The sequence below is a fragment of the Chelonia mydas genome, chromosome 1, assembly GCF_015237465.2.
Source record: "Chelonia mydas isolate rCheMyd1 chromosome 1, rCheMyd1.pri.v2, whole genome shotgun sequence".
NCBI classification, from domain to species: domain Eukaryota; kingdom Metazoa; phylum Chordata; order Testudines; family Cheloniidae; genus Chelonia; species Chelonia mydas.
In genome coordinates this window covers 182,597,777-182,617,031 of record NC_057849.1, presented here as the reverse complement: position 1 = coordinate 182,617,031, position 19,255 = coordinate 182,597,777, and the positions used below count along the sequence as shown (strand labels likewise).

The 19,255-nt window shown below is 43.3% G+C and overlaps 1 long non-coding RNA gene across 2 annotated transcripts in view; it reads left to right on the top strand.

Annotated features, from left to right (window-relative positions):
- LOC114018956 overlaps positions 1-18,600 on the top strand; it is a 30,977-nt gene extending 12,377 nt beyond the window's left edge. The window contains exons 2-4 of one of the 2 annotated variants that reach the window (XR_005226455.2): positions 5,414-5,554; positions 15,789-15,958; positions 16,923-18,600. This is a non-coding gene — a long non-coding RNA (uncharacterized LOC114018956). Of the gene's footprint in view, positions 1-5,078; positions 5,555-15,788; positions 15,959-16,922 lie in introns of those variants that run through there. The other variant, XR_005226454.2, reaches the window with a different exon arrangement.
- The last annotated feature ends 655 nt before the right edge of the window (positions 18,601-19,255 follow it).

The window sequence follows — 19,255 nt, the reverse complement described above, 5'->3', positions numbered from 1 at the left end:
CCTGTGTGGAAAAACTAAATAGAGAGATTAAGACACCATGTCTGGTTAAGAATACTGTACCATGGAGACAGAATGTGCCAGCCGGCTGTAAACAAAGAAAAATCATAAATGCTACAAACACTGCTTTGGGGGAGGTAAAAAGTAGGGCTATTACAGGGGCAGTATGGGAACTGAGACTATAACAACTTCATCAACCATCTGGAAGATAAGTGGAACACTGATCATATTTGCTGGTCATATCAAGCTAGGATTTATCGCAGACTCAATGGAGGGAGAGTTAATTTACAGAATTATCTGGAGTTTGTCATTTGAGATGTGGGATTTAATTTACATACATGTACAATAAAACACTTGAAGTAAATTCCCAGCACAAACACGAATGGAGATTAGAGAGGAGAGAGGCAGTGAAGGATTTGGGGTGACGGTGGATTACGAACCAGTCATGAACTGTCAATGCAATGTGATGCAGCAGTTTGAATGGCTATTGCTATTCTGGGCTCTGTTCAGGGGGGTATCCTTTGGAGGAGAAAGGGGGTAATAATGCTTCTCAGTGGTTCAAGTGGCCAGTTCTGTTGCTGCCCTATGATGGAATAGCTTTACTCGAACACTGTTATGGTTGGGGCAGCTTGTTCAAATAAGACTTCTAAAAATCTTTGTTCCTCTGAAAGGCATGGGGGAGAGTTTGCAAGAACTGACCCAGTGTGGATACCATAGTAAAAATGATCTGGAGTGGTGACACAAGTCTGATATTGCACTGATACTCCTCGGATCTCACCCTCCTTGACCTCTTGGTTGCTCTTCATGCTCTCCATCATATTTTCCTTCTCAGTGTCTTGTCCTCTGCTGGCTTTTGTGATTCCATGCACTCTTGAATCTCCTCCTACCTCTCTGCTTGTTCTTTCAGTATCTCTGTTGGTGAGACATCTTGCTTCCTTCCCCCACTGGCCATTGGGATCCTGCCAAGACTCTGCTCTGGGCCTGCTCTCTCTTTACACTCTGCTGCTGAGTGCTCAACCCTGACTTGGTCTCAGTTCCCGTCCATACATGGATGACTCGCAATTCTCCTTCTCCGTTGCTGACCGCAGTCTCACCTCTTTGCATTTCTCTTTGACAGCTGCTCCTTAAACTTAAATTTAGCATGACCAAAAATGAACTCCGGCTCTTTCCTCCAGTATGGCCCCTCCAGCAGAACAAATGAGCTGTAAAGCTGTGAGGAGTCCTGTGGCATGGAGGAACCCCCAGGTGGCAAAGTCATCATAGCTAGCTCTACACCAGTCCCTCCTGTCTGCTTCCTCCTTCTCCCCATGCCCCAAGGCTGCTGTAACTTACATTCGTGGCTAATGGCCTCCAAAGGTCAGCTACACTAGCAAAGGATCACTGGAGCGATACATGCCCCCAGCACAGACTGGTTCAGGGGAGGGGCTGGTGTAGAACCAGCTGTCTCTACTCTACCTGGGGAATCCTCTTCTGCTCAGTCAGGGCAGCTTTACAGCCCCCTGGTGCTACCGGAGTTGCACTATAGAACTGTACTGGGGGCAATGATCTGGCCTTTTAGCTTTTGCATTTCTGAGTTTTGCACACATAAGTCCTCTATCCTGCAACAGCCACCACATGAACGCACCCCAGTGCCCAGGCAGAACCCCACTGACTTTAATTTGGCTCTGCGCAGGGGCTCTGCATGGAGCTCACTGCAGGATCAGGGCCTATGTTTGTAACTTGAACGCTGTTGTAATGTAGTTATTCACATTTAGTATTTCCATATTTGCTTCTATAAATATAATGTATCTATGCTTTAAGATTTAGGATGTCAACTAGCATAGGAAAGTTTAACAAAACTGGAAGGTAGAATTTCAAATCAGCACCATTTAACAAGACAAAATTGATGCATGTTTTTTTTCTTCCCTACTTAAATGTATCCAGACTAGGCCAATGTTTCCTTCTTGGTCAGGGAATCTCTGAGGTTATGACTAAATGGAAAGTTTGACTGGCTTGAGTGTACAGCCAATTTTTAAAGGCAGCATTTGTTGAGAGCTGAGTAATTAGAATATAAATCTGAAATATATACGCTTAGCTGCTTTGATGGGCAGTGACAAAGCGCTGTGTGTGTGTGTGTGTGTGTGTGTGTGTGCACGCGCGCCCTGAAGTATGCAAGGATTATACCCTTGTTAACCAAAACAAACGGACTTAATGCAAAGTGCTGTATTTTTAAACACCACTTACTTAAGGTCATGTCACAAGTGACAAAAGCCAGGTGAGATTCTGAGAGAAGATTCCCTCTGCTTCCTAAACTCTATAATAATAAATCCTTTTATAGGTGCTTTGTATCCTGAAGAATCTTGAAGCGCTTTATAGATTGTATATATGAGGATGGTCTGCCCAGAAGTGAAATGCTGGTTCCTCTGGGGTGGAATGAGCTAGCTACTCTGTACATCTACACTACAGGACAGTTTTGAAAAGAAGTGAAAATAATGCCCCTTATTCTCTGCTCCTTTTGCACAAATGGGTGGGAGCGGAGAATCGGTTGTGTCTCCCTAATCCAGAGCTGTGTGTCCCTGTTGCAAGTTAAGACAAGGGCAGCTCTAATTTTACACCAGCAGAGGATTGGGTGTGGCAGAGTTCTGCCCTGCCATGCCCCCTCCAGTCCCCTGGAATGCCCCTAACATGCCCCTTTCAACTTCTTAGCTGTGGGAAAAGAGAGGTAGCTGGTGTAGGAGACAGTAGAGCCACTTGCAGCAGCAGTTCTGCTGCACGGGGAGGATTTTTCTCCTGCTATCTCTGGCTAGTTTAAGGCCACTTTCTGCTGCAGATTGAAAATCTAGCCTAAAGTCTCCAATGAAACTGTGTGGGGAATTTTTGGAGGCAGATCCTAATTACCTCATTTTGGAGGTTAGCCAGAAGACCAGAGCTAACGCCCCAGTGCTTGGACTTACTAAAAAGTCTCTGGCACTTTCCACTAGTGGCCAGAAGTTTGGGTTTAGGTTTCTGCTGAAAGAAAAGAACTTATGCTGCTTTATCTGAATACTGCAGTGGCTCATCTGCTGCAAGAGATCATGTGTTACACAGAATGAAGGGAGTTAAAGGGGCAGTAAGAGGCTTAGCTCAGTACTCCTCTGTAGGCTGGAACTGGCTTGGTGATCTTGCAGTAACCCTACACTGCCAGGTGAAACAGGGGAGAGACATAGACATGCTTCAAACCCTGTATACTCCTGGATTAGATCTGGGACCAGTGAGGAAATAGTTTCAAGGGTAGGCCTATGTTGGGAGAGATCCTTTGATGTATGTTCCCGTCCCCTGTCCCACCCATCTCAGGGTCCCAGTTCAGTCATTTTATTCTCTCTAGTATCTTAAAAATCCATTCTCTCTTCTCACTGTCCTCGATGAATTGCTGAAATCCCTTTCATCCCACTGGCCTTCTCTCACCTTGACTATGTTAGCCTTCTCCTGCCTGGAGCTTCTCACATCTCCCCCTCAAGTCTGTCCAAGTGCTGCTGCTGACATTTTCTCCCCCCTGCTCTGACCATGTTCTCACCCTCTTTAAATCCCTCCACGGCCTTCCTGATTCTTACTGCACTGGATTCAAGCTCCTCCTCATTTCATAGCCCTACATAATCAGGGCCGCTATCTCTGTTCTCAATTCCTCTTCCTGTTCTCGCTCTCCCCCCCAATATTCCCTCCTTATTCCTCCCACTCTTGCCTGGTTGCCTTCTGTTACCTGTGCCTGAAACATTCTCCCTGCCCTCATCCACGAAGGGCCCTCTTTCTCATCCTTCAAAGTCCTCCTCAGAACTCGCCTCTTCAAGCAATCCCTCCTCTCTTTTTCTCATCAGTTATCCCCCCGCACTTCCCTTCTCTTGAGTTCTTACCTTATTCAGAGACTGTAAGCCTTTTGGGGCAGGGAATGTGGCTTATTGGCGACTGCACATTTCTGTGTATATTTATAGTCCTAAATAAATATTTTATAACCATAACAACTCAACTTTGCCATTTAATGGCTATGATGGGAGCTCTGCCCAGTACTCCTCCATGGGAGAAAGGAGGTTTAGGGGAAGGAAAAGTGGTAGTGTGGTAGTTGGGACTGCAGCTAGTGAAAAATAACACTGAGTTTCCCTGTTGCCCCGTCTGTATCTAGACATCTTTTTTAAAGCTTTGTGTTTCCACAGAACACAGTCTTTAAGGGCATGGGAAGTACAGCCTGCCCTGTACAAACCCATCAATTACATGAATCCTATTATTTGTTTCCCCTTCTCGCCCAATCTGGCCCACCTGTTTGTCTCCATCAACCTGGTAAATCTCACCTTTTAGTCTGTAAGCTCTCTGAGGTAGGGGTTGTCATTTATTGTGTGTTGATACAGAGCCTGGCACAACATGGTTGAGGCTTTGAGGTGCTACCAACAATATAAATGTCTGATGATGTACTGCAACCCTGATCCAGAGGGAGTACTTACAGTGGAAAGAGGAACTGTGGTCTACACGGCCTATTCAGTCTTTGGCCTCTGGGCTGTGACCACCCAGAAGTGGTCAGCTGTGGTGGCTGGTTCTGTGTTGTGAATCGTGTCCACTAGGAATGGGATTGAGACCATCCATCCCTTTCCCCACCAATTTGTGCCACTCAGTGACCCACCAGACAGCCAGAAGATGGTAATAGCTCTTGGTTGAGAGGGCTTATGTTTAAAAAGACAAGCAAAACCTGATGTCTTTTACAACCAAAAGCTAATTGATGCAGCCCTACTGTATCAGTGAATCCTTAGATCACTCTGTGTGATATTCACAATACTTTCTTCATGGGAAAACTGCTATGATTATTCACCAGAGACCTAAAAACATTCAATATGCTCTGACTTTTAGAAACATTTTGCTATTTCATTGTCTCTAGTCAGTGAATGCTGCTGGTCCTCTCTGAAACTTTCTAACAGGAGCTCCAGTATGATGTAGAGCAGGACATGGGAAAACCAGCTTCTATGTAAATGCACTACAAAAACAGGAGACGTTCCAAGCTGTTGGAAAGGAAGGTTTTCTACATTCTTTTTAATTGCTCTGTTTAATTTACTACTCATAAAATGACCAAACACACTGTTAAATTAATCCAAATAGGAACAAAATGCGGATGTTAAAAATACTCTATTTTACCAAACAGTTTCCGTGAGAGTCTTCTGCCTCTTTCATGCCTGTATCTTGCTGAGCCTCATACATGGAATGCAACTCTACATCATCAGACTGCCACGACGGTGGTTTCCAATATCACTGTTAATGTTTTTTTTTTTTTTAGTGACATATCAGACACTTTTCAATAAATCTCAATGGTTTCCAATGCTCCTATATTATGGCAGTGGTGACTTGTCAAGGTGGGTGGTGGTGGTGATGACACTTATTCTAACCACTAATTCCCATTACAAATATCTCTTCTGTTTTACAGGGGGAACACCTGAGCACGCCATACCCAGCACAATAACCCTGTAACAGAAAGTGCTCCGGATGTTTTAGTGACCACAGATAATAAGGACTTCCGTTTTAACCAGATGGTTAGTAAGAAGGCACCTCCCAGCACCATACTGAGGTATGAGTTCTGTTAAAATATTCTTTGCCATTATATAAGAATATCTTACAGCAAGGAACAGTTGGCAGGGACGACCTAACAGATCTTTACCATCTTTAAATTCTCTGATTTTTAATAGAGTATGTTTTGAATGTGGCATTAGATTGCAAGCTCTTTGGCGCAGGGACCACATCTTACACGTTTGTGCAGCACCTAGCGCAACAGTGCTCCGGTGCTGGCTGGGGCTCTGAGCGCGATCTCAGTACAAAAGAATAATGACAATATCTTGGCTGCTTGCAAATTGAAAAGGGAGAGATGACATGCTGAGACCTGTAGTCTCTATAAGCCACAGATTGTATTAAAATTAATGGTTCCTGCAATTTGTTCCAATGTATGCAAATTAGCTGCATCTCACAGGCTGTTGGGATGCTGCCAAAGTATGGTGGGTTTTGTTGTTATGGTGGGTTTTGTTTTGTTTATTTTTTGGCTGGACAAAGTTTGGGCATCATTAAAATGGCATTTCCTTTCCCCAGTGCTACACTGAGGGCAGTTTAAGGCTGGCTTTCTCGCAGTATGATTGTACAGGATGCTTACAGTGTATTTGTGATGTGCACTTTGCAGGCAGTTCAGCAGCTTGCTGCTCTCACTCAGAGAGACAGCGGGGAAGGATCTCGGTTGTGTGTCATGTTTCTTGCCGACAGAGACTGTATTTCTTAACCTGTCCAGACATGCTAAGGAGGCATTTGTGTGATCTGACAAGCCCATCCCACAGGAACATAAGAAAAGAGCAAAAGAGGCAGATGGAAGACAAAACATCCTTTTAGAAAGATCGGAACTTCTAAAAAATTAATCTAGAGAATGTCTCCCTGCCAACGGGATTTCACTAAACCATTGATCTGAATCATGCTGCAGATGGTAATGTCTTTCCAAGTGTTAGGAAAACACAGGCCTCGACCCTTAGTTTCCTTGCTTCGCAATTTCTGATCCAGAAACATAATGAGCCCAAAAAGGAGGAGCATGTAAAAGCTGCTCTTCAGCAGCATTGCTATTAGAGAGCTGAATAGCTGGCTCGTAGACAGGAAAATTGCCCCCATTTTGTTCAGCACAGCAGTTTGAACGTGTTCGCTGAGTCAAATGCACGAGGCACTGCCAACAGAGTGTGAAATCTATAACTCTGCTTCTAAGGTTAAGATTCCAATTGACACGTCTCCGCGAGGCGCGAGGGTGACCCACTGGCTAGAAGGTGAGCCCAGCTGTGACGTCGGCAGCAATACAGCTCCAACTGTGAATCCGTCTGCAACCGGTTTGAGGCTAAGTTAGATGTTTTCAAGAAGAATTAGAAGTTTTAAAATTGATTTTTAAATATTAAATTAAGTGCTTTACAATGCTATCTAGCATCCTTCTATGGTCTCTGAGCACCTCTCATTTAATGTATTTATCCTCCCCAACCCCAGGGCCCGTGTGACATAGGGAAGTGCTATTATCCCCCTTTTACAGTTGGGGAACAAAGGCACAGAGAGACTCTGTGATTTTCTCAAGGTCACACAGGAAGTCTGTGGCAGAGCAGGGACTTGAACCCAGGTCTCCCAACGCCAATGTTAGTCCGTAACCATTGGACCATCCTTCCTCTCTAGAGCACCCATTTGGAATTCCTTAATAAAGATGCTTAACTTAGTAAAAATGTTATACACACAACTACATTAAAAGGACATTGTTAGAGTTGGAAAGTCAAGCACTCCGACGTTGGGAAAATGCCAGAATTGAGGTTGCCCATGCAACCTCAGTTCAGCCCCCTTGTGTGTATGCATTATGATAGTCTTTAAATTACATGAGTACATGGTTTTTCCTCTACAGGACCCCTGCTTTGTTCAGTGCATAGGATTGGCCTGCTCTGGGCATGACTCAGAGTTGTGTGGTGAAGGAGGAGGATGTCTGGAAGACCCCTACTTTGTTTCTTGCAGAATTTGGAAGGTGTGCACCTGTTGTGGTTGCTGGGAGACAGTGCCTGTCCATAGCTAAAGCCCATCCTCCCCTCAACTGAGGGGGAGGGGCCAGTGGATACTGAGGACAACAAATAAAACAGGGACGGGAGTGAAGGTCATAGGGTCTAAAGGGACACAGAGCAGAGAACCCCTGACAGTGCCCACTGCTCCTTAGAGGCATCTAAGGAATCAGTGGATGCCACCCAGAGGAATCCGCCTGCAGAGGCGATTGAACAAGGGAACAGAAATAGGTCCCACAATTGCAGAACAACCTCACCATCCAGCTTCCTCCTCCTGGTGTGATGGATGTCTGTCTTGTCCAGCACCAGAAGGAGGAGGTTGATGAGGCGGTCTCGCAACTTTATGGGGCCAGGAATGTGATGTGTGAATGAGGCAGGGCATTGCAGGAAGAGAAAGGATGGTCTCATGGCTAAGGCAGGTGAATGCCGCCCTGGAGAACTGGATACTATCCCTTCCTCTGCCACAGAGCTCCTGTGCGATGCTGGACAAATCACTTAAACCAGACTTCTCCCAGATGGTCACTAATTGTGTGTCCCTCATTTTCTGGGTGCTCAATTTGAGACACTGGGGTCTGATTTGTAGAAGTGCTGAGCATTCATAGTGCAACTGAAATCAATGGGAGCTAAGCTTTGAACCCATATAATCCTAAATACACTGAAAAATGAGGTCTTAAGTGTCTCAAATTGGGCATCCAAAGTTAGTGCACGCTTTTGGCTTTACGTCCTCTGTTCCTCAGTTACCCAAGTGTAAAATGGGGATAATATCTCACAGGGGTATGATGGAAATTAATTCAAGTCTGAGAAGCACTCAGATATTTATAGTGATGAGCACCATAGAAAAGCCCATGTGGAAATTAATAATGCTGTTTCCAGAGCAGAAATAGTGTGCTGTAAACAAGGCCTGGGACCATATATTGAACAATGAGGATTAAACGAACTATTGAATAGTTGATTGTTAGATGAGCACGGTCCATTCTGTGCACTGAAGGAGGCAGGAGTCTTATGGAAAATATAGTGTATGATCAGGTAATTGAAGACAGTATCATAATGCATATGCACAAGAGGGCTGAATTAACGTTGCACAGGCAATCAATTCTGGAATGTCCTAACTTTTGACTGCTTGACTTTGCAATCTTAGTAATATTCTTTTAATGTAGGCTGGTGTGTGGGGAATTTTCTAGTGTATTTTTTTTTTAAATAAAGGAAGCTGAGAAAATAAATCCAAGTCATGTGGCATCATATTGCCACCTACATAGATCATCACCAAGGTTGGAACCTCTAGGTCCGTTGCACGGACCTCTGCATTTGAGCTAATAGAGTAACTGATAGCAGTAGTAGGTTGTCATCTTCTCTGTGGACCAGCACTAGGGGAGGATGGGGCAGTTTGCCATTGGGTTCCACAGATATTTGCTGATATCCGAGGAATGCTAAGACTCAGGAACCAAGGGTTACATTTCAGACTCTAGTGTGCTGTAGTGGGGACTGAATCTTCTGCCCATTTTCTCCAAGTATGACCCCTTCTGCTCTGCCTCCTCCAATCTGTCCTTGTCCCAGTACCATTCTCCTCACCTCTCCAGTCCTACTCTCCATTTCTCAGGCTTCTCATCCCAGACCCAGTTTCCTTGCCCAGCCAGTCTCTGTTCCCTCCCATGACTCCCCATCTGATTGGTCTCTCTCCCCCAGCCTGGCCTTCAGTTGCTTCTTTGCCCTGCCCACACTTCCTGTCCTGGCTGGCTCCCAGTCTCACTTTTCCTCCCCAAGATCCTCCTCCAATCTCAGTTCCCCACCTCCTTAGTTCCTTGTCTCAGTCTTTTTTTTACCCAGCCAGTGCCAGTTCTCCCTCTGAACCCTGGCAGATCTGTCTCCTCTTCCCCCACCCTAATGGTTCTCAGTCCCAGACTCTTTGCCCAGCCAGTCCCAATCTCTTCTCTCGCCACAACTCCCAATCTCTGTTTCCCTTACCCTTACCCTCCACCCCCAGGCTCACTGTCTCAATCTACTCTTCACCCCCCCCCCCCCACACACACACTTGAAAAGTGGTCTCTGATTTTGGGTGTCTCATCTCAAGTTGAGCACTCCAACTACCTTGGGCATCATTTTTAAAAGTTCCAAGCGCTTCCAGCTCTCACTGAATTGAACGGGAGCTGCAGGTGTTCAGCACCATTGGAAATCAGGCACTACGTGTCTCAAATAAGGCACCCAGAAAGTGAGAGGCTAAAATCAGTGGCTGCTCTTGAGTTATTGGGTTTTTTTTTTTTTTTTTTTTTTGCCTCAATGACTTGGCCAAGGCCATAGGCGTCAGTGAGAGCTGCAATTAGAGCTCAGGAGTTCCTGGCTCCAGCTCCCTGTGCACGGACTATTTGACCACATTCCCCTTTTATGAAACCCTTTCTTGTGACTGTTAAACCAGTCTCTCAAAGCACATGGGAACTCTGGTCCCCAGTCTCTTTCACAGGGCTTGCCTGCTGTCAGCATCTCAAATAACATCAGTTTCCAGCAAGAGGGCTGCTTCTAGACTAAGTGCAGAACTGCCATCAATTGGAATTAAAAACGTTGTAAAGTGCACTTGAGTTTATCATCTAGAATTCGAGCAGAAAAGAAACAATCTGACAACAGACTGAGTGAGTGAGGGGCTGTTTTTAGGAGAGCAGACACCGGAGAAGAGATTACAAATATCACTTGGAATTTTTATAAAAGTGGCCTGAGGAAAATGCACTTTTCTTCAAACCACATAATACCTGGCCAACTCACAGCATAGAGAAAGTGGATGTTTCTGTTACTGATATCATCCTTGGTCTTACTCAGCTACCAATGATAGAAAAATGCATTAGCTGAGGAAGTGTCCATCTTCATCTACACACAGCATGGCTGTAATTACATTCAAAAAGATCTGATGATAAGTTAGGGCTTGAGCCAACAGCCAATGCCCTTTCAAATCCATTAAAAGACTCCTGTCATCTTTAGTGGGCATTGGCTCAGGCACCATAACGTACAAAAAAGTATGAATCACCGGAATCCCCTATGGAGTTGCATGAAAGAGCAGATGCTGTTCCCTGTTAAGTATTGGGAGACTTGGCCCCGATGTCGGTGGGAGCAGAATCAAGCCCCAAATGCAGTGAGTAGCAGGAAAAGAGCTCTGTCAAAATCGCACCCTGAAGTTCCTGGTTTACATTGTTTTACTTAATTTGCAGATCGAATGTGTGGTATACATATAGCTATATGACTTACCTACCTACTGCACCTTTGTGTTTCTAGGGCATCCGTCTGCCTGCAAGGGCAGCTGCCATTGGTGTTCAGTTCAGAAGATACCGAATTGTTAATCACTCACTTTCTTGTATGGAGACTTCATATTTGTTCTTTGCTTGCTTGCTGTTTCTTTAATCTGAAAATATGGGCCAGATTGTCAATCATTATTAATTTGCATAGTTCCCTGGACACCAAGGATTGAAACTAGCTAAGGAGCTGGCCCCTTGTCTTTTGCTCTTTGTGTTCAGGAAAAACAACAATCCAAGCTAATTTTTGTAACTGGCAAAGCTGCAAATTTTAATCTAGCTGGGCTCTTTCTATCTATTACAGACTGAATGAAATAGAGATTCTGCTCTTGGAATTGAGTTGACAATATTGTTGCACAAGCCTGAAGAGACTCCAGTTTTGTGTGTGTGTGTGTGTGAACGTGAACTGTGCTGGCTGTGTGGAGCCACAAGGAATTTAAAACATATTGAGTCGTTATGAAACTTATCTTATGTCACTGAGCTGTTGTGATTCCAAGACTCACAATGAACAGAAATGCCAAATAAGGAAGGGCCATTATTTTGCAAAGTCACTTTGCTGGCTGTAACCACACTTGAATCTGGGAACACTTTAGGGATTTGAGTATGTGAGACATGATCATTTTTTAAGAAGTAAGAACTGTTAAAAATAAACAAAACAGCCTATGGTGCTTTTTGTGTGTGGCATTTGTCTAAGATTTTAGATTTAAAAACTATAATATAGTAAGTGATTAGTCCATAATTTGACAAATTGCTTAGATATGTTGAAAAATATAGATTAAAAATGGTTGTAACCTCCCATTGTCCAGTGCTTCCTTCCTCTTTGTTCCCAAAATGTATCATGCACAGTGACTGTGTGTGAGCAGAAAGTGGGTTGATAGTGCAATTAATCCAAGTAGAAACCCAAGAATGGAGGTATATTTCTATCACACTTCAGCATTTACAGATTTGCTAAGCAACCCCACTTTTTGATAAATGCCTAAGTCAACTTTCTCAGCTGACCTCTTTGGAGCACATAGCATGTTATCTGAAGAAGAGGGTGCAATCTAGAAAACAGTAGCAAGCTGTCTGCTGGGCAAATAACTCACCCTTCTCAATATTAGTTGGCTACTGCAGGTATATAGTAGTGGTGAAAGAGGGGTTGAAGATTTAGTTCCCACAAGTTTGCTGATTAGTGGATTGTTTCTTCAGCTGCATGCAGGGCCTTGGATGACTATCCGAAGTTAACAAAATTAAGGTCCCCCTGGCTCACAATGTGAGGATTTCTTCCTCCTTTAGGTTCTAGGCCTCAGAGTTCACCTGGATCCATAATCTGAACATGAAGCAGTGATGAGTGAAACTCAAAATATTTGAAGTGTCAGTTCAAATAAATAAACTTAACTTTTGGGGTATCTGCATCTGCTGCGTGTGCAAAACTGGACTAGAAATGGCAAGTGACCAACCTGTTTCATGGTATCCTACTACTTTCTCTGTTGGTCCTGGCTAGACCCCAGCAATGCTAAATCAAGTATAATATTGTCAAGCCTCTGAAAAAAGGTCAGATTGGGCTTGGTTTAAGTTTGGGGGAAGACAGAAAGGAGAGAATTTGGAAGACGGATTATTTTATCCACATCAAGTTCTCCCATTTGTTATAAAGTATTTGATAACTTTAAATCCAAATTCTGCTTAACTTTTGAGCTGAAGTGGCTCCACTGAATCAGAGAGGACATAACCTTTACAGATGTTTTTTGTGCGTGTTTGACACCAGAGCAGGAGGAAGGGCAAACTGATGTCTATTTAACCTGGCTCAGAGTTACTGGATACACTCCTGTGCTTCCAATCTTTGTCACGTCAGGCTTCCTTTTTGGAGATGCAGAAGGCAGCTGCCTGGATTTCAGCTCTTTTTGGATTTTTGGTTTACTGAGGTCATTTAGACAGCAGCATTGTGAGCAGGACTGTCAAGCAATTACAAAATTTAATCCCACTGTTAATAATAGAATACCGTTTATATAAATATTTTTGGATGTTTTCTACATTTTCAAATATATTGATTTCAGTTACAACACAGAGTAAAAAGTGTACAGTGCTCACTTTCTATTTATTTTTAATACAAATATTTGCACTGTAAAAAACAAAAGAAATAGTATTTTTCAATTCACCTAATACAAGTACTGTAGTGCAATCTCTTTATCATGAAAGTTGAACTTACAAATGTTGAATTATGTACAAAAAATAACTGCATTCAAAAATAAAATAATATAAAACTTTAGAGCCTACAAGTCCACTCAGTCCTACTTCAGCCAATCACTCAGACAAACAAATTAGGTTACATTTGCAGGAGATAATGGTGCCCACTTCTCGTTTACAATGGAAGTAAGAATAGGCATTCACCTGGTACTCTTGTAACCAGCGTTGCAAGATATTTATATGCTAGATGCGCTAAAGATTCCTATGTCCCTTCATGCTTCAACCACCATTCCAGAGGACATGCGTCCATTCTGATGATGGGTTCTGCTCGATAACCATCCAAAGCAGAGCGGACTGATGCATGTTCATTTTCATCATCTGAGTCAGATGCCACCAGCAGAAGGTTGATTTTTTTATTTTTATTTTTTTTGGTGGTTCGGGTTCTCTAGTTTCTGCATCGGAGTGTTACTCTTTTAAGTCTTCTGAAAGCGTGCTCCACACCTCATCCCTTTCAGATTTTGGAAGGCACTTCAGATTCTTAAATGTTGGGTCGAGTGCTGGAGCTACTTTTAGAAATCTCACATTGGTACCTTCATGTTTTGTCAAATCTGCAGTGACAGTGCTCGTAAGTCAAACAATATGGGCTGGGTCATCACCCGAGACTGCTATAACATGAAATCTATGGCAGAATGTGGGTAAAACGGAGAAGGAGACGTACAATTCTCCCACAAGGAGTTCAGTCACAAATGTAATTAGCACACTATATTTTTAACGAACATCATCAGCATGGAAGCATGTCCTCCGGAACGGTGGCTGAAGCACGAACGGTTAGCATATCTGACATGTAAATACCAACGCCGGCTACAAAAGTGCCATGTGAACGCCTGTTCTCACTTTCAGGTGATATTGTAAATAAGAAGCAGGCAGTGAGTTTTTCTTTGCTGTGGAGACATACCCTAAAACAGTTTGTTCTCAACCAGGGGTACGTGTACCCCTCAGGGTACGTAGGGGTCTTCCAGGGGGTACATCAACTCATCTAGATATTTGCCTAGTTTTACAACAGGCTACATAAAAAGTACTAGTGAAGTCAGTACAAACTAACATTTCATATAAACAATGACTTGTTTATTCTACTCTCTATATATATCTATATATACGATACACTGAAATGTAAGTACAATATTTGTTTCAATTGATTTATTTTATAACTGTGGTAAAAATGAGAAAGTGAGCAATTTTTCAGTAATAGTCGCTGTGACACTTGTATTTTTAGGACTGATTTTGTAAGCAAATAGTTTAAGTGAGGTGAAACTTGGGGATACATAAGACAAATCAGACTCCTGAAAGGGGTACAGTAGTCTGGAAAGGTTGAGAACCATTGCCCTAAGAGGCCCAACCAAGGATGGGTTCCCATTGTGCTAGGCCCTGTACATACACACGGAGACAGTCCCTGCCTTGAAGAGCTTACTATCTAAGTCAGTGATACTCAGACTGAGGCTCAGGAGCTGCAAGTGGCGCTTTAATCTGTCTCCTGCGGTTCTTTGCAGGACATAATATTAAAACATTATTAACCAATCAGGATGCTTTTACTATGTTATTAATCAATTGTAGAATACTTGGTCAGTCATTCTGCTGTGAGAATTATATATAAATACAAAAATAGTAAATGAAACAAGGAATTCACACTATTGTGGCTCTTTGGGGTAATGCTGATCACCAGTTTGGCTCCTGAACCACTGAGGTCTGAGTATCACTGTTGTAAATTGGCAAGGCAGATGAGGAGAAAGGAAGGCGTGTCATCTCCATTTATGGGGAACTGAGGTGCAGAGAGATTAAGTGATTTGGGAAAGGTCACACAGGAAAGGGTCAGGAAATGAACTCGGTCACCTGAGTCTCAGCCCAGTGACTTAACCAGTCCTTCCTGTCCTGCTACAGTGCAGCAGTGGTGGAAAAAACCCAACACACACAGAAAACGGCATTTTAATTTGTTACTAAATAAAACCTGTCTCTACGTTCTCTGCGGTAGTAGGGCAACTGGCCCCTTGGTGGGCTACGTATCAATTTACTAGTGTGGTTTCTCCTTAGTAATTCATCACTCAGGCAGAAACACAAAGAAACAAATGAAGGGGAGAAAAACCAAGAGTTCAATATTTCATAATAAGCTCTCTCTGTTGTAGCAGCAGCTGCAGTTTCTCCTCTGAGTTCTTTTCTGTTTTTTTGTCTGAAAGAATCAGCAGCTGCTTAGGAAATATTCCAGAAAGATTCACTGAGAAGTTCCTAGTTGCTCTTCAAATGTGACTTGACAGAATCAAGCTCTTTGGAGGCAGGGACTATCTTCTTTCTTCTACATTATATTCGGACAATATGCTCATCTAAAAGTACGTAATAGGGGGAAGAATAAACCCAGAAGGTTATAGAAGACTCAGAAACCAGTTTTTCATGTAATAAGGGGGGAAATAATTTGTTACTTTAAGGGGCCTATTTAATTTATTGAAAATTCCCTGCTAAACCATGCTGCTTTCCACCTTGGAGTATGAGGGAATGGTGGTACAGGTGACATCAATGGAAGGGTCAATTTGGAGAGTCAGAATTCAGAATCGTCTAAAAGTCTTACCTTTAGGATGGATTAGCCAATGACATTCAGTTCCGATGAAGGAATACTTCTACTTGATATTTTATTAGTTGTGTGGTGTCAGCAGATATCCCGTTGGAAAGTTGGAGGGGGAGACTTCTTTGGAAAAGCACAGAATTGTCTCTCGCATGCTATTCTATTATTCTCATTCACCTTTGACCCTTCATTATGATTACCACCAAACAGGAATGTTTCTACCGCTACTCAGGGCCCCGGCTGAGAGAGATGCCAGGCCTGACTGCAATGAGAGCGCGTATGAAGAATCTTCCTGTTGTACAGGCCAGAGGAGGAGAAGTTGGCAGGATTTTCAGAGAGCATGATGTCCCCATGGCAGCTCGGAACTGTCAACCTCAAGAGTGAGTCTTACATGGATGGGAGACAGAACTTCTCCGCAACTGGCTGTGGACCTAACTTCCAGAAGCAGAATTCATTTTCCCACTTCTTAGGATCCAATTTATTATAACCATTCATATGCAAACTTAAACCAAAACAAGTCTTCCCCTGCTCCACAATATCTTCAGCCCTTTGCTGGGCTGAACAGTTCTTTCCAAGCGCTCAGGTTCTGCTACATGGGATTTCCTAAAGACTCTCTGCTTCACGTTTCTGCTCCAGTCCATCACTTCAGGTAGCTTGAGCTGGGTTTTTTCACCTTGCTGGTATGGTGAGTCCCTTCTCCAGCTCTCTTTGACCTTGGGCCCCTTCTGGAACCTCTGCGCAAGCATTCCATAAGTCTCTCTCCTCGGTTACCCTTGTATTAGGGCTTCACACACAGCTTGCTTGCTCTTTGCATCCCAGATTCCTCTGAACAGGGGAACTCAGGCCCACTTGACAGTTTTCTGGAAAGCCCTCCCCCAAACTCTTCCTAATCTTTGATCTCTCTCGCTCTCCTATGGAGTAGGCTCCCCCTTCTAGGAAGCCCTGCCCCGGGTTACCATCATGTGATTATTGAGTCCATGACCAGGTCCAACTGCATCACCTATGACTGGATGACAAGGCATGGGTAAAGCTGAGCCCAGTCTCTTAAAGGATCATCACCCTGTGACAACCGCTGTGATGCTGGCAGACCACGTGCCAGCTAATGTCAAGGCTCTGAAGCCTCACTGAACAATGACAAATGCATAGCTGGGAATGAGTTTGACTCATCTGTGTTAGCATTGTTAAAATAGATGTTAAGTGAAAAGAATGTGTTGCGTGTTTAGACTTTATGAAATGCTTGTATATTGCTGCATGCATTAATCTCACTTATAATATCTGTATTGTATGTTATAAGACAATAGTTAAGTTTTTGTAACTATAAAAGTGTTTGCTCTAAAACTGCAGATCTCCACTGTCAGGAGCGAAGCATTACCAAGTATGGAGGTAGAAGTTTGCCACACGAGGTATCCCCTCCTGCTCAACAGAAGAAGACCTACAGACACCAGACAAACTATTGTGCGACATCAGTGCATAAAAGACTTTCATGATTTCTCCCACCACCACCACACATGAAGAGGAGCTGTGCAGAAATCCTTGTTACATCAGACTGAGCTCTGGGGGAAAGGGATAAAAATCCCTGTAAAGAAAATGTATCGCTATGCTGCTTGGAATTTGGAGAGGGCAATATTTCTGAGCATAAGCCAGGGATCCCCAAGCTGTTTAGCTTGGGTTAGCCCCAAAGGACATATAGAGCTTGTACATTAAAGCAACTTCTGTTACTTTTTGAAACCTTGGACAGTCCTAGGTTTACCTGCTATATCCTTGTAAACCATTCTCATTTCTTTTTCCTAGTTAATATATCTTTAGTATGTTTCTTACAGGACTGGCTACAAGCGTTGTCTTTGGTGAGAGATCTAAGGTACAATTGACCTGGGGTAACTGACTGGTCCTTTGGGACTGGGAGTAACGTGAATATTGTTGTGGATTTTTGGTTTAAAGGACCACCTATCACAAAGGCAGGCTCACCTAGGGGGCATGATAGATGTCTGGAGTGCCAAAGGGGATGGTCTGTGACTCCATGTTAAAGCTGTTAATGTGCTTTAGGAGTTCACACTTGTTACTTCGTTAGTGAAATCGCATTAGAGAACATACCACTAGTCTGTGGTTTGTGCCCTGTTCCTTTGACAGTGTGCCCTGAGGTTGGCACTCATGGTCATGAGCTACTCTACACAGCTTGACATCCACAAACCTCAGTGTGTTCAGAACTAAATGCATTTCTTCAATCTAACTTTCCCTTGATAACCTTGCCAAAATAATACTTTTCTTTAGATAACAAAAAAGAACCCCCCCTCCCATTATCCTGTCAAGCCAGAGATGTAGGATGCCAGAGCGCTTTTCATACACCTTTGCTCTGTTTCAGCGAGATATAAGTGAAAATGGACAAGTGGCAAGTCTCTGACAGATGCTGTAGGCATTGCATTCCACAGGAACCCCTGCTTCACGTTCTCTGGTCCTGTCCAAAATTACCTTCAGATGGGTCGCTTGGTTTGTGTTACACGGAAAGAAATCCCTGGCTTTTTGGTGCCCACCACTCCAGAATCTTGTATATTTGGGTATTAAACTCTAAGGAATGTGACGGCGAGAACTTGGGGTTAACAGCTTCTGCTACTGGTGCTCATTTGTAAGCAATGGAAAAATTCTGACTCTTCCTCCATATTGGAATGTGTCCAACAGGCCTGGAACCTTGTGATTCTGTGCAGATCAGCGCAGTTATAATCTGAGAAGGCGTACATATTTGTGCACATGTGGCATGCTTGTGCCAAATTATTTTAACAAAAACAAAATAAGACTGTAAATTAGAATGTTCCCTCAAGAGAAAAGTTGATGAACTTATTCCTTTCCTTTATTTTCTCTTTCTTTTGTTTCATTTTTTTCTGGTTTCATTCATTATCTGCTTAAGTGTTATGTTACCATTTATATTACTGTACGGAAAATAACACTCTTACTGTGTTTTGTCAGCTTTCATTCATGAAGCTTTCTATTATTTTACAGCAATAAAAATAAAATCAACAATAGAGTCTCCATCCCCAAATAACACAGTGAGATTCAGAGATTTGCTTGTGTTGGCTTTAATAAGTATGATGGGTGTAATCTAAAAAGATTAGATACATTAACTAATTAAACAGGAGCTCCCTGATATCTAAGATGTTTGTGAGACCTTGTTTTGCCCAGCCTGGGCCTTTCTTTTCTGCCATTTTTTCTTTGAGCCCTTTCATTTCTGAGCACCCAGTGACAAATTGTTCTGAGGATCCATGGATGTAACTTGATAACCTGCTTCTGGATTTATGATGGGTAGAATGTCTGTAGAACCAACTAGATGACACTAGAATTCTCCCTCTCCTGTGCCCTCTTAGCTCACCTGGGCTACAGTTATTCAAAGGGGATGTAGTGGTTTACAGAAAATATAAATGGGAGGGTCACTGCCCCAAATAACAGTCTAGCTCAGACCAGTCGTAGCCAGGAAACAGCTGTTCAGGTCTGAAAAGGTGCAGACACGTAATCACAGAGGAGATGAACGTAGGAAAGCCTTTCAAAATAAGCTGGTTTTGAGGAAGGATTTGTAAGAAGACAGGGTGCTGGGAAGTGGGAGGCTGTTCCAACTGAAGCGGGGCGGGGGGCGTGGGTCTGAAAAGAGGTCTGTAGCCAAGAGTGGAGGAAGGAGTTTTAACCTTTGGAAC